The sequence below is a fragment of the Cetorhinus maximus genome, chromosome 13, assembly GCF_964194155.1.
Source record: "Cetorhinus maximus chromosome 13, sCetMax3.hap1.1, whole genome shotgun sequence".
Taxonomy (NCBI): Eukaryota; Metazoa; Chordata; class Chondrichthyes; order Lamniformes; family Cetorhinidae; genus Cetorhinus; species Cetorhinus maximus.
The window spans coordinates 43,993,534-44,007,892 of record NC_135891.1 but is presented as its reverse complement, the minus strand read 5'-3'; the positions used below and the strand labels follow the sequence as shown (position 1 = coordinate 44,007,892).

Sequence of the window (14,359 nt, the reverse complement as noted above, 5' to 3'; positions counted from 1 at the left end):
GCGGGAAACGTGGCCCACCACTGACAATCGCAAACTGGTTTCACGATGGTGTGAAACTGGCTTATGGCCTTCTCCCCCGCCCTCCGCCTGCCATGACATCCGATGCCAACGGGGCCGGAAAATTCTGCCAGACACAAATTGTTTAGTTTCTCCATCATTTTCCTATTCTCCATTATAAATTCTCTTGTCTTCGCCTGTAATAGACCCACATTTGTCCTTGCTAAACTTTTCCTTTTCACATACCTAAAGAAGATTTTACAATCTGCCTTTGTTACTCACTAGCTTGCATTCATATTCTCGTTTCCATTTCTTTATCAGTTTTTTGGTCATTCTTTGCTAGATTCTAAATTGCTCCCAATCCTTGGGCTTACCACTTATCCTGGCAACCTTATAAGCTACTGCCTTTGATGTAATATAATCTTTAACTTCTTTTGTTATCCACGGTTAATTCATCTTTTCTGTTGCATTTTTTTCTGTCTTAGAGGAATGTATATTTGCTGTAGACCATGTAATGCTTTTTTAAATACTAACCATGGCTGTCTACTGTCAAATCTTTTGGTGTATTTTCCCAATCCACCATAGCCAACTTGCCCCTCATACCTTCATAATTTCCTTTGTTCAGACTTAGGACCCTAGATTTAGAATGAATTTTATCACTTACAAACTTAACTTAAAACTCTGTCATATTATGGTCATTATTTCCTAATGGCCCCTTTACAGCAAGGTTATTGATTAGCCCCTCCTCATTAGATAATACTAAATCTAAAACAGCCAGATCCCTAGTTGGTTCCTCAATGTACTCCTCCAGAAACCTATCTTGTACACACTCTAGGAGTTCATCCTCCATAGCATTAGTGTTAATTAGGTTTACCTAATCTATATGTAAATTGAAGTTGCCCATTATTACTGTATTATCCATGTTACATGGAGCTCTAATTTCCTGGTTTATACCATGCCTAACTTTATCACTACAGTTTGATGGCCTGTAAACAACTCCCACCAATGTTTGCTTTGGATTCCTCGCCAATGCTGTGAAGAAGAGTCATACGGACTTGAAACGTTAACTCTAGTTTTTTTTCTCCACAGATGCTGTTATACCTGCTGAGTTTTTCCAGCATTTTCTGTTTTTGTTTCAGATTTCCAGTATCGACAGTATTTTGCTTTTATTCCACCAATGTTTGCTGTTTCTTAGCTCCACCTAAACTGATTCTACATCTTGATCCTTTGATCTAAGGTCCTCTCCCAAAGGCACTGCGCATCCTTGGAGAGGGATTAGAGGAGTCTGTCTCTAACATGAGTACCATGATATCTCAGGTCTTTGCGCTGATGTTCACCTCCATGGGAAGAGTGGTCATTTGCATGGTGCATCAGATGTAGCAGACAACTGAGCGCATGCAATGACCTGCACACAGAGTCTGCCACCTTAAGCACGATGGAGGTAAGCCTCACCATGGTCGTCCAGCGCCTCCATGAGGTGTAGCTCTTTGGCTGGCAGGAGGGAAGATAGAGAAAGCAGACATGGAAGTGGGGAGTATGGTCAAAGTGCTTTTACTTCTGATCCCTTGAACCTGCCCCCACCTCATTGAGTGCCCCACCTGCTGCCTTCTGTAACAGTGGCCAAATTTGCCTCTGAACATTGCATGTGGGACAGTCTTTAGGAGGCCTTCCCTGTCCCCAAAATCCAGAGAATGTCAGCCAAGAGCATTTGAGTAGTTAGAGCAGGGGAACAAACAGTTTGCCTCTAGCTCTGCTGAAGCCACAAAGGGTGCACCACATAGAAATAGCAGTAAAAAAGAAGATAAAGGCTTTGTAGTTGTACAGGAGGATTCACTTAGATGTTCAACACAGTATTATATTGTCACATTTCTGTTTCATGTTTATTAACCATAAAATGTATTTGATTGCTTCAATTTCATGTCTTGCTTATTTTTACCTACCATTTGTGGTGACCTTGACAGTTACTGGCTATGCCCAGCTAGTCCACTTGGCATGAGGTCTTTTTTAAGGGGCTGCAAATGTCAGCAACCACCTGACTGTACCAGTGGCTCCCATACTGACCTAAAGGTTGAAGGGATGACTAGGTTACAGGCAAACATTCCAAGCTAAAAGTGATGACCTCCAAAGTATTTGCAATCACCTCCAAAACAGTGAGAACACACAGTTAGAGCAAGTCTTGTCAGCAAAAACCTTTCACTTTGGCAAATCCCATCAATCCCTGCTGTTGTTTCATCTTGTTTTCCCTCACGGGCTCCTAGAAGTTCAGGAAATTCGTGCTGACAGTTAAATTCAGAACCTTGTGTTAAATGAGCAGATAATTAGTATTTTACATATTAAAACCATGTTGCTCTGGCTAACATTATTTTCTAAGTCCCTCGTAACCACTTCCTTAATAATGGAATCCAGCATTTTCCTGATGACTATTGTTAGGCTAACTTGCCTGTGGTTTGCTGTTTTCTCTCTCCCTCCTTTCTTGAATAGCAGTGTTACATTTGTTACTTTCCAATCCACTGGGACAGCTTCAGAATATAGGGAGTTTTGAAAGATCACAACTAGTGGATCCACTATCTCGCAGCCACCTCTTTTAGATTCCTTGGATGTAGGTGATCAGGTCCAGAGGATTTTCAGCATTTAGCCCCTAAAAGGTAGGTAACAAATTATAATAAAATATCTGAGGCAGTGCACCAGGACCTGATACTATACCTGAGTTTTCCTCACATCTTTTGAACATTGTGTGCTATATATTATCTTCAAACAATATCCCTAATGTTCTCTGCTGAGTACCATGCATGGCACTGTTTGTGCCCAATCACTGACCAGTGAGAAAGTATTCCCTAGTGGTAGCATGTAGGGGAAGTAATAATCTCAAGATTTGAATCAGGTTCCAAGTTTCAAGAATGCTCAAATTTCACAGGGTCTGAGACAACAGCCAAGACTGGAAAAATAGACAAAATAGATCATATTAAACTTGACTTTAAGTATTTGATCTGTGGATAGTAAAGGCACTAAGTAACGAATCTGTTATAGAAGATAAGACATTTTTTGCACTATTGTATTACCAACTAAATGTATCTGCCACAAGTATTCACCTGTGGTCTTCAGGCTTATCTCTTTTGGTCATTGAGATCAATCCAGCCTGCTGAGTAAATGAAAAACGTAAATGATTCAATCTCATTAGCTATGAAGAGTTTGATCTTCTTTGTATCTCTTGGGTTTTTGAAAACCAATTTCACGGATAATATTGGTCTGTATTTTAATGTAGTGTTTGCTACCATTGTGGAAACTTTCATGAAGGAAGGAGAATTAAATGGAAGATTGGTTGCTGATTGAATAGCACAATGTAGCAACATCTATGAATTCTTAATACACTTATAATTCCTCTCTGCTAATTAGGGGAGGCATAAAGGCATTTTAAAATTCCAGGTGAACACATCCGCATAATTTGCTTTTGGCATGATTTCTGTTCCCAACATGAAGACTTGTCAGATGGGAGCATGGGTTGAAAATAGAACTAAAAAAGTATAGAGCCATTCTGTGGACCATGTCCAAATTTAATTAGATTTCATGGCATGAGCTGAGCCTTACAAAATGACCCTTTGTAAATTGAAATGAATGACGTGGCAGTACAGAATTTCTATGTGTGCCTCAGATCAGTTAAATCACATGTCTGTTGCCTGAAGTTTAAATAAGTTGTGCATTGCTCATTCCAGTGTATAACCTCTCCATGTAGTCTGAAACTATAATACTTGGAAAGGGCAATAGGGCAAAAAGGTACAGAGTCACCTTGGATCTCTAATGTGTGTGCGCTTAAATAAGTAAATGGGAAGCTGTTCATGTGTTAGGTTAAAAGGGTTTTTTTGTCTTTTGAAGTTGAAAACTGACCACATTCCATTCAATGCATTTGCAATGAAATGTGTTTCGAAGATATTTTATTTTTCACATTAAAACTGAAACAATGACAAGTTAAATATTAAGAATAAAAGCAAAAATAGGAAGTTGCATCCTGAAAATTACTGTATAATTATAGCTCACTGCCAGTAACAAGATAAAAAAGTGCTGGTTTTGCTTTCTGTACAGATGCTTTCCAGTATATTATGGTCAGTTAAACTTCCTCGTTTCAGAATTTCTCAGTGAAAGTAATGCCAACAAAAATCCAGCATTTATTTTACTATTCCATTGCTAAAATACTGTGTGAGGCAATAGCTGCAAATGTTAGACATTTTGACCATGTGCTAACTTTATAAGACCTTCGCCAAATATGGGAGAATTATCTTGTGTACCTCCTTGCATTTTAAACTGCTTTCATTCTCTAACTGACTTTTTTCCTACAACATTTTTGGTGAATTAGTTTGAACTTGACAAATGTTCTGAGAAAATGCTTTCAGCTTTGGGGCTCATTCAGCATTTCAGGCTAGATGTATCTTATAGGTGGTATTGTCAGGCCTCGGTGTAGTATAAATGTCACTTTTCTGCTCCCCAACCCCCCCACACCAACATGGAACCCGCTCCCCCCCTCTTCACCGCACCCCCCCACCCCCCCACCCCACTACCTTCAATTTTCCATGAAATTTAAATTAGGTTTAGCCTACAGATTACCCCCAATGAAACTCCTGTGACTTTCTCCATAGCCACACCATGGAGTTGATTTTAACCCTGACTGGTTTTGCCTTGCTGGGGGTGGGGGCGGTGGCTGCAGAGGCAAGTGTGAAAAGCACCACTGACTTAAGTTTTAGACCTGGAGTATTTGAACTTCCTGGCCACATTAAAATGCTGCTGGTCAGCAGTCATCATGGTCTGGTGGGCAGGGATGTTGAGAGAGTCTTCCGGGAGGGATTGGGAAGAGAGCCTAGGGCAGTGGAGGCTGCAGCTTTCCACATGTGAATTAGAGGAGCTTTCGAGTTTACAAAGAAAAGTTTTGCACTTAACTTCACCTATTCTGTCTTCAGACCAGTTGCACACCTGTTCCAACCTGGCCGGGAAGCAATGGTACTTAATTAGGCACAGTATTACCATAATTGGACTATATCACATGAAAGCAACATCAGGTTTTTCTGATGAAAAGACACAGGGTGGAATTGTCCTAGATTTGCACTAAGTGTGGTAGTGGGCGGGTAAAATGATGTTTTACCCACCAGCTACAATGGCGGCTTCTCACTCTGTATCATCCCAAACACACCGCGTTAATTATGCATTCCCGGGAAACATGCCATTTCCATAGTGGGCAGGCTCTCATTCGCCCGCTACGCCATCACTTCGCCGCTTCATCACGCCGGGCGCCACATTTAAAGTGCAGCCATGCGTACACTTCTCAGTGCTTCCAGGCCAGAACTGCCGCATGGAAGACAGGATGGCCCCAAAAGGCAAAAAGAATGCAGCCGTCCCCCCGGTTTAATGACGCGTCTCTTGAGTGCCTTTTGAATGCTGTGGAGGCTTGCCGTGATGTCTTCTACCCCCACTCTGGCCGCAGGATGGGCAGCTGAAACACCAATCCAGCATGGGAGGCGGTGGTCACCGCCAATGCCCTACAAAAGAGGACAGCCACCCAGTGCCACTACAGGATGAATGGTCTTATCCATTCTGCCAGGGTAACTCACTCTTCTCATCACTCTCAACTCACACACTCACAAACCCCTTCGCACATCCATAGGGATCTCACACCTCAAGGGACAGCACCACTAACTCTCACACACACCCTCACATCTCCATCAGGCTCATATCCTCTGGAGTTCACATTCTCATTCCTGTCCATGGCGTCGCTCACCACACAAACATTCCATGAATTGCCATGTGTCCTGCTCACACTCTGTCCATCAGTTTCCATGGATGAGAAGTCTGCTCACAACAGCAGGGAGGGGTCCCAGATTGGTCAGGGTTGCGGGGGGTGGGTGGTGGAGTGGCCCACATTTGGCTCTTCACTCACTTTGAGGAGTGTGCCATCGCACTGACTAGCGAGGACATGGACTGTGCCTGAAATGACGGTGAGGTCAGCGGCCAACACACTCGTGAAGATCCTGCACCACATCATCCCTCTCTCAATGAAAATGTGAGTGCTCTCTCTCCTGCTTGTAACTCTGCAGATATGCACTAATTATCTCTACCTTGGTTCACAGAGAGGCTTTGCCAAATGACCGACACCCTCAGCCAGCCAGTCCCTCAGCTCCATCCAGGTCCTCATCTCCAGCTAAGAGGAAACCTCCCCCATTGAAGAGCTGGAAATAAGCAGCCTGGAAGACCCATCACAGCGCTTATCCACATGCTCCACCATCGCAGAGGCACACACCTCGCTGGGACCTAGATCTAGAGCAGGCTCAGGTCCACACTCTGTTGTTAACCCGCCGGACAGATATCCATAGCAGGAGGAGGCAGGTTTGGCTGAGCTCCCCAGCACCTGGAGGACTGCTGGGGATCAGTCACCTGTGAGGTCTGAGTCAGATGATGAACCTCTGGATTCGGCCTTCCAACTCATCCTGGAGAAGCAGCAGAAGGCGTGGGAACATTATGCAAAGCTGTTGGAAGTCCTCAGCAGAGTGGCACATGAGTCAGAGGAATATTTCTACCTGCCCACTGATGAAGTGGTGCCCACATGTCCACATGTGGAGGTCGCCATGGGGAGGATGGTGGACGCCATGGAGACCCTGGTCCAGCAGAACGCGGAGATGTGTGCAGACCTGCACTCCATCACGGGAGCTATGGGTGAGTTCCTGCAGTGTCAGCATGAGAGGGAAATGGGGCACCTTGACATCCTCCAGGTGCTTCTTCCCCTTAAGGAGTCAGACTGTGGCCCCCCCAGCACCCGAATGGAGGAAGAGCGGGAGCTGGACACCTCTGGGTCATCCACTCAGGAAACTCAGATGATGTCCTCTCCCTCTGAGTCCCCTTTGCCTGTGAGCTCCTCAACCTTGTCCTCTGTCACCGCAGAAGGAGCAGCTGGCCAACTAGTGATCTGGAGGGAGAGGTGTGTGTGTGGCGGGGCCTTTTGGAGCCTCATGCAACCACTCTCCCATGCACGCAGATCCTTCACGTGTCATACTCACTGCAATGTCCTGAGCATTTCTAATGCTGCCTGCTAGGGTTGTCCATCTGAGCTGACCTGTTGCATTGTCCACCCAATGATCACTCTCCCATGCAGCACCTGATCTCGCCCACCATGACTGATATTTCATTTTCAATTTGGACAGCATGGTCTTGATTCGATTTTTCATGTGCTCCCCCATATTTTCCCCTCCCCCAGTCACCCATTTCCTCTCCCCCATCATTGTTGATCCCCCCGGTATCACCTCCCAACTCCCCTCCATGACCTACCAGCCACAACCCTTTTCCTTCAAGGATGTCCTGGTGAATGTGCATGTTCCCTACCTTCCTGAAAATCCCACCCCCATCCACATTCACCTCACCGACCTCCTCCTTTCCACCCCCAGGGTCCAAGTCTGCCTCCGAATCCCCACCAACCACCCTCACCGTCCCTTTTGCAGCTACTGTCAAACACTCACCATCACACCCTACCACCTCACTCTGCCCTCATCATTCTCACCATTCCCTCGTCCCATGCCTATCCTCTGTTCGCTCCCAAGAGGTAGTCATGGACTCATCAGAGCCCTCCCTTGCACGTTCACCTGGACATTTCCCCCTCTGGACCCCTTCCCACCTTGGAACCCCTTGCCCCCTTGGAACCCCTTCCCCCACCCCCTGACTCCTCCCCCCTTGATCCTCCACCACTGCCCCACCCCCCAGACTCCACCCCCATTTAGCCCTTTTTCCTTCCTGACTCCTTCAGGCACCCTTAATTCTTTTTCCACCCTTAGTTCTTTCCCACTCCCAACTCTTTCCTCCAGCCTTACATCTTCGTCCAGCATTACTTCTTTCCCCTTCCTGACTTCTTCAGACATCCCTACTTCTTCTTCCAGCCTTACTTTTTCCTCCACCCTTAGTCCTTCCCCCTCCGCGACTCCTTCCTCCACCTTTACTTCTTCCAGCCTTACTGTCTCCCCTCTCCATACTCCTTCCTCCCCCTGGACCCCCTCCCCTCTCTACACTCCTTCCTCCCCCTGGACTCCCTCCCCTCTCTGCACTCCTTTCCCCCCTCCAAACTCCTTCCATTACACCTTCCACTCCCCTTACACCTACCTCCCCAGTTGCTGTCTTATCCCCTGTTAGCCCTCCTTCCCCCGCACTCCCTGCCCTCTTCCAAACTCCCCCCGACACCTTCAATCCCTCACCAACCTTTCCCCATCCTGACACTTTCATTCCCCACCTCCCAACCTCACCCCATCCTGACACCTCTTCCTCTCCCAGCCTATCCTAGACCTTCCTCTCCACCCACTTGACCATCATCTGTTGTGAGCAGGCCCTCAATAGTGACTTTCCAACTCCCATGAGCTGCTTCGCAGCAGAGCCATGTCCATGAGAATCCAGCATGCCATGGATATTCCTCCAGTGTTGCTGTCGGGCTCCAGCATCTTCTGCTCCTCCGATGTCCGCGATGTGTGCAAGGCCCTGGCGGTAAGTCCCGACTTCTGCATGTCAGACTTGTCAAGATGTGTTCTGCGCCAGCGTGCAATCACGCTGACGTGGACAGATGATCCAACAGGGGGAGAGGAAATGATTCCATGGGCCGGCCTTACAATGATATGCAGATGTATTGCAATGAGGTCCCTGATGTCTGATGGCAGGAAACGTGGCCCGCCATCGACGGGCTGAGCGGACAGTTGCAAACTGGTTTCACAATGTCATGAAACCTATTTTTGGTCTTTTCACCATATTGTCCACTCACGCTGCTGAGCATGCCCAACTGCAGTGGGCACAGATGATTCCACCCACAGATTTGAATCGTAAGGCCGGATTTTCAAAGTGGGGTCGGGACCCAGTTTGGGGACGATTTCAAAGTCCCCGAGGTTGTCTTGGGATCACAATGCCTCCACGAAAATTTTTAAATTTCAATGGGCTGGCTGGAGGGAGGGAACGGGCAACCTGCTCGCCATCAATTAATGGCCCCTTAAGCTCCTTAAGGAGCTTGTTAAAGCGCCTTTGCAGTACAGAATGGAAATTTTACACTTTATTTTGGTGAAGAGTTTGATGCACAGCTGTCGGGTTTGCCCAGAGCCAAATAATGTTTATTTGTCTTTCTTTTATAGCTGCTTTTTAATGGGCCTATTGCCCGGTGCAAGCTCTGAATCTTCACACGGTCTCTTGCAGCCTCATCAACACTACTGGCCCTGTAAGGAACTTAAGCAAGCTGCCCCAAAAACAGAAAATGCTGGAAAAGCTCAACAGGTCTCGCAGCATCTGTGGAAAGAGAAACAGAGTTAATGCTTTGAGTCCATATACTAGACCCGTTAGCTGCTAGGCCTGCTGAGTTTTTCCAGCATCTTCTGTTTTTGTTTCAGATTTCCAGCATCCGCAGTATTTTGCTTTTATTTTAAGCAAGCCGCTGCTTGTCTTTGCAGCTGACACCAGGCAAGCAGCTCCCACCTTCTGGAGGCACTTCCCGCCAATAATTGGACACTGAGCCGGCCTTCTTCACAACCAGGTCATTTGAGTCTAAAAGACACAGCTGAGGCGCAGGGTCAGGACCCAGAATTCCTAACCCCGCTTTGAAAATCCAGCCCGGTAACCCTGTTTTTGTTCCTCAAAGATGCCTGACCTACTGAGTATTTCTGACATTTTCTGTTTTTATTTCAGGCTGTTCTGTGGTGTGATTCCTGGTTCATAATCCACTGATGTTCGCTAATTTGGCCACAGAAGGAGAATGACCACTTGGGCAAATTACTGGAGGTATGTCAGTAATTAACATGTAACAGTCTCCAAGAGAGGAAAATGAAACAAAAGGAGAAAACTTGAAAATATACGAAAGCTACTCAAAAAAGGTCAGTATCATGGAATGCAATATGGTATAAATCTCTGCACTTTTGAAAGGACCAGAATCCACTTGTACCCTTCAAATTATACGTTATCTGATTGGGAAGATTTTTTTTGCTGCACTGAGACCCTCTTTATAAATTTTTTTTTATGAATAAGGTAATCCAAACTTGTAATGTTCCTGTATGTTTTTCGCGTTGAGTTCAGGGCAGCTCACTCTATTCATTAGATAGCTCATGAAATGTGAGGAAATACTAAACTTACTGTGAATGAGGCAAAACCCCACACCTGTCACATTTCTTCAACATTCAGCTCCAGCCGGTGTTCTGATACTATGTCCTGAATGTATTGATCACATGGTCTGATTGCCAGGTGTTGGCAATATGTTTATTGAAGGATGCCTTGACTCTTTAGAAATATTTATAATGGAGGCATTTCTTTGCACTATTTCAAGTTTGTAAAGTTGTATAATGATTATAAGCTGTTATAAGCTAATAATTATAAGCTGCTGTGTAAAGATACAATAGTTCACCCACTTGCTCTGCTTTCCCCATTAATTATTTCTCATGCATATCTGGTTAACATTTGCCATCACAGAAACGGTGCTACCACTAAGCTTATTATACTCCTATGAGCTGTCATTTAATTCCTAATCTGTGTAACATTTATATACAGGCAGTGACTAGGGTGATAGTTTTGTGCCTTTTAACTAGTGTCATCAAAAGTGTCTGTGGCAGCCAAAATGGTGCATTGGTTAGGTGATACTTATTCATGTGGTCACTTGAAAACAGTATTTTTATTGTATCTTTTATTGTAGAAAACCACACGTTCACTCTGTTGACACACTGATAAAATTGACTGGTTATGTGACTGGCTATGTTGATGCTGTTCGGATGTTTGGCTTACTGTTCTGTGTATTGTGTGAAAGGAAAGAAGGTAAGCATTCCCTTTGGATAGGATGGAAGAGGCCCTAGGAGCCTTACATTACCCACAAATTGTTGTTGGTTCAAGCTCCATCACACAGTGATAACTAGGTATGTTAGTCCAAAGCTGTCTATTGCTTCATTTAGTACAGATTCAAAGGTTAGGGGTCATTTGTGGTTTTGGTATGTATGGTCAGGATTTAATGCCCACCCCTCCCCCGGCAGCGAGTTTGGAGGTGGGGGGGCAATGAATCAAGCAGGAAGGTGCGGAGTGGGGACCTCAATGCCTTCCCGCCTCCACCCGATTAAGTCCAGGGCAGGAAGGCTCATGGATTGCCTACCAGGTTCGGATGGACAGGACTTTTCATTGGGCTGAATATTCACTGGGGTGGGGATGGGGGTATGTGGGTAAGAGATTGGAAGTTGAGCTGGAAGACCATTCCGCCTCCTTTGGACCAAACTCCTTATTCTGGCAGATCAAAAGGCAGCTCAAGCTATTTAATATTAATTTCCTGACAAAGTCTTGCATCATAACATTTCCATAGGCTCCAAGGGAGCTCCAAGGGAGGTCCCTCGTTCAAAGCTACTCGGTGCCTGATTGAGAGATCCAGAATTGGGAAGGGAAAAGGGCCACAGAAAGCCACTCCCTGCTCTTTCTTCTGAACCTCCAAGCCAGCGACCCAATCCCTCCGGCCTCCATCCTGCCCATACTCACCTGTGTCCTGGCTTACCTTGGCAATCCTTTGCCTCTGGCAGGTGCATTACCAGCAGCTGCCACTGTTGCCAGTGGGACTGCTGGCACTAATGAGCTATGGAGAGCTGCCAGTCTCTGATTAGCTGGCAGTTCTTGGGGGTAGGATTTCCACCCCGGGAGTCCTAAATCCCAGGGAAGGCCCACCACTGGACTGTTAAGTGCCTGATGAGCACTTAATTCCGGCAGGCCTTCAATAAAGGAGCTGGGGCTCCCGTCGGGACTCCAGCCAGTGGGCGAGCCCCCCGTCACCAACATTAAATTCTGTCCTATGTTTCTGCTGACGTGTGCAACTGCCTTCTTAGTCTGGGAATAGTTTCAGATTCCAGCAATTGCTTACAAAATGGGGAATGAAGATCCCCTGCTTAATCTCCCATGCAGTGAATTTACCCATAGTTACTTTAACCTTTATGTAGAGTCTGTCATAGCTGTGGAAGAAAAAAAATAAGATCAAACAATAAAAAAAGATTCCATTTCTTCCCGAGGGTCCACTTTGCTGTTGATGTTCATATTATCACTGCAGGGAAGAATAATTTGCTCACTACGGAAATGTTATGATGCAAGACTTCGTCAGGAAATTAATATTAAATAACTTGAGCTGCCTTTTGATCTGCCAGAATAAGGAGTTTGGTGCAAAGAGGCGGAATGGTCTTCCAGCTCAACTTCCAATCTCTTACCCACATACCCCCATTCCCACCCCAGTGAATATTCAGCCCAATGAAAAGTCCTGTCCATCCAAATCTGTGGTTTTAAAAGCCACAAAATCATGAAATGGATTGTGCTGGCATCTGTAATGCTGCATTTATACTATTGCAATTCCCTATAATGCAAAAGCCCTTCACTAATGCAATAGGAAAATCAAACCATTTCTCATGATTTGTGCGCTACTAAATTGCAATACAATGTTGGTCAAACATTACACTTAGCACAGTCATCTTTAATGCTGGAGATGTTCTCCTTTGCCAGTGAAGTATTATGTATAGCTGCAGTTTCCATAATTAAGATATCCTTGTTTTGTTTCATTTAACACCATGCATACAGTAAATTTGGAGATATTTTGTTACCTTGCCTTTTCTGTAATCTTAATTTTATATTTCATTCTAAAGATGTGTGGTTGCTGGTCAAGACTGGCATTTTTGTGCCAATCCTGGATGCAGCAAAAAGGTGGTCCTGGGCCAGAGGACAGTTAAGCGTTAGCCACATTGGTGTGGGTCTTGAGTCACTATTTGGCTGGATTGGGTATGGGTAGTAGATTTCCTTCTCCAGAGAATATTAATTAACCATTTTTAAAAAATGACAATCCAGTAGCTTCATGGGGCAGGATCTTCCCCCTTTGAAGGGGTTGTGCGGGAACGGGTACTAGCAGGCGGGTTCCTAATCGGCGCCCCCAGTCGAGGGCGTGCCGTCATTTTATGTGGGCAGGCCAATCAAGGCCCGCCCAGCGTGACGTCCGCCAGGAAGCCGGAAGTGTGCTCTTCCGCGCATGTGTGCGAAAGAGCGCACAGATCTCCCTAAGGCAAAATGCTGCCTCAGGGAGATCGGCTCAGGTTTGAAACATTGAATAAAGATTAGAAAAAAAATTACTGACATGTCCCCTCATGTGCCATTGTCACATGTCACATCTAGCCAAATAGTGACTCAAGACCCACACCAATGTGACTGACTCTTAATTGTCCTCTGGCCCAGAACCACCTTTTTGCTGCAACCTGGATTGGCACAAAAATGCCAGTCTTGCCCAACAACAGCACATCTTTGTCACATGTCACATGAGCTGGGACATGTCAATTTTTTTTATTTAGACATTTAATACAAATTTTAATACTCTCATGAAACCTCATCCCACCCACGGATGAGCTTTCATGTTTTCTCGGAAGCCCGCCTGGGCTCCCGGCCTCCCCCCAACCTTAAGGTTGGACAGGCAGGTCCATTGATTAATTCAATTACTTTATTGATAGCCTTAAGTGGCCGTTGACAGGTCGGCAGGCGCATAGCTGACTCGGCTGCGCGCTCGCCAACCTGAAAATGTAAATGATGTGGGGTAATGCCGGGACGCCTGCCTGATTTCACCCCGCGTCATTTTAAACGTCGGCGAGCAGGCTCCGCCCCCCCGCTCGCCGACCGGAAGATGGAGCCCATGATCACTTTTACTGATGTTGGACTATAACTTCCAGATTTTTTTTTACTGAATTCAAATTCCTAAACAGCAATGGTGGGGTTTGAAATCGTGTTCTCTGCATTATTACAACAGACTTCTGAATTTATCATTCAGTGTCAGCAGTCAAAGATCAGATGTGCCATAGATGACATCAGGGAAATCCCAATCCTTCTGGAGCCAGGGACTAGGTACACAGTGGGTGTTCCATACAGTGAATAAAACGACTTCTGCCCAAAGCCTTTGTTTCACCCAAGATGACCTCAGTGGTCACGTGACTATGGCAAGCCACTGTACAGAAAAGGCAGCAGTGCACAAAGGCATTTCTCCAAACAAACACATTACATGCACTAACATTTGTATTTGCAAGTTACCCACATTCATAGTCTATAAAGAAAGTCATCACGGTGAACAGAAAACTGTTCATTCTAGACTGTTTCATTTTCGTCTGTCTCAATACATGCGCTGCACACATATAATCATTAAAGCGCTCAGGTCCTCTAATGAACGTGCGGATTGTTGTTCGTTGCTTGTCTAATGTCTGCTGGTTCCTGGGGTCACTATGCCTCTTCGGGGAATGTTGTTGACATGGCGAGTGTTGCTGCTGATCCAATGCATTTGTTGGTGAGCAGTTGATCTCTGGGACTGATGGTTGTTCTGTCCCTTGTTCAGTTGTCAAAA

At 45.6% G+C, this 14,359-nt stretch overlaps 1 non-coding gene across 1 annotated transcript; it reads left to right on the top strand.

The window, feature by feature from the left end:
- The first annotated feature begins 10,766 nt into the window (after positions 1 to 10,766).
- Positions 10,767 to 10,894, top strand: LOC144689306 (U6atac minor spliceosomal RNA). The gene has a single exon (XR_013578636.1). It is a non-coding gene; the product is annotated as a U6atac minor spliceosomal RNA (small nuclear RNA).
- The last annotated feature ends 3,465 nt before the right edge of the window (positions 10,895 to 14,359 follow it).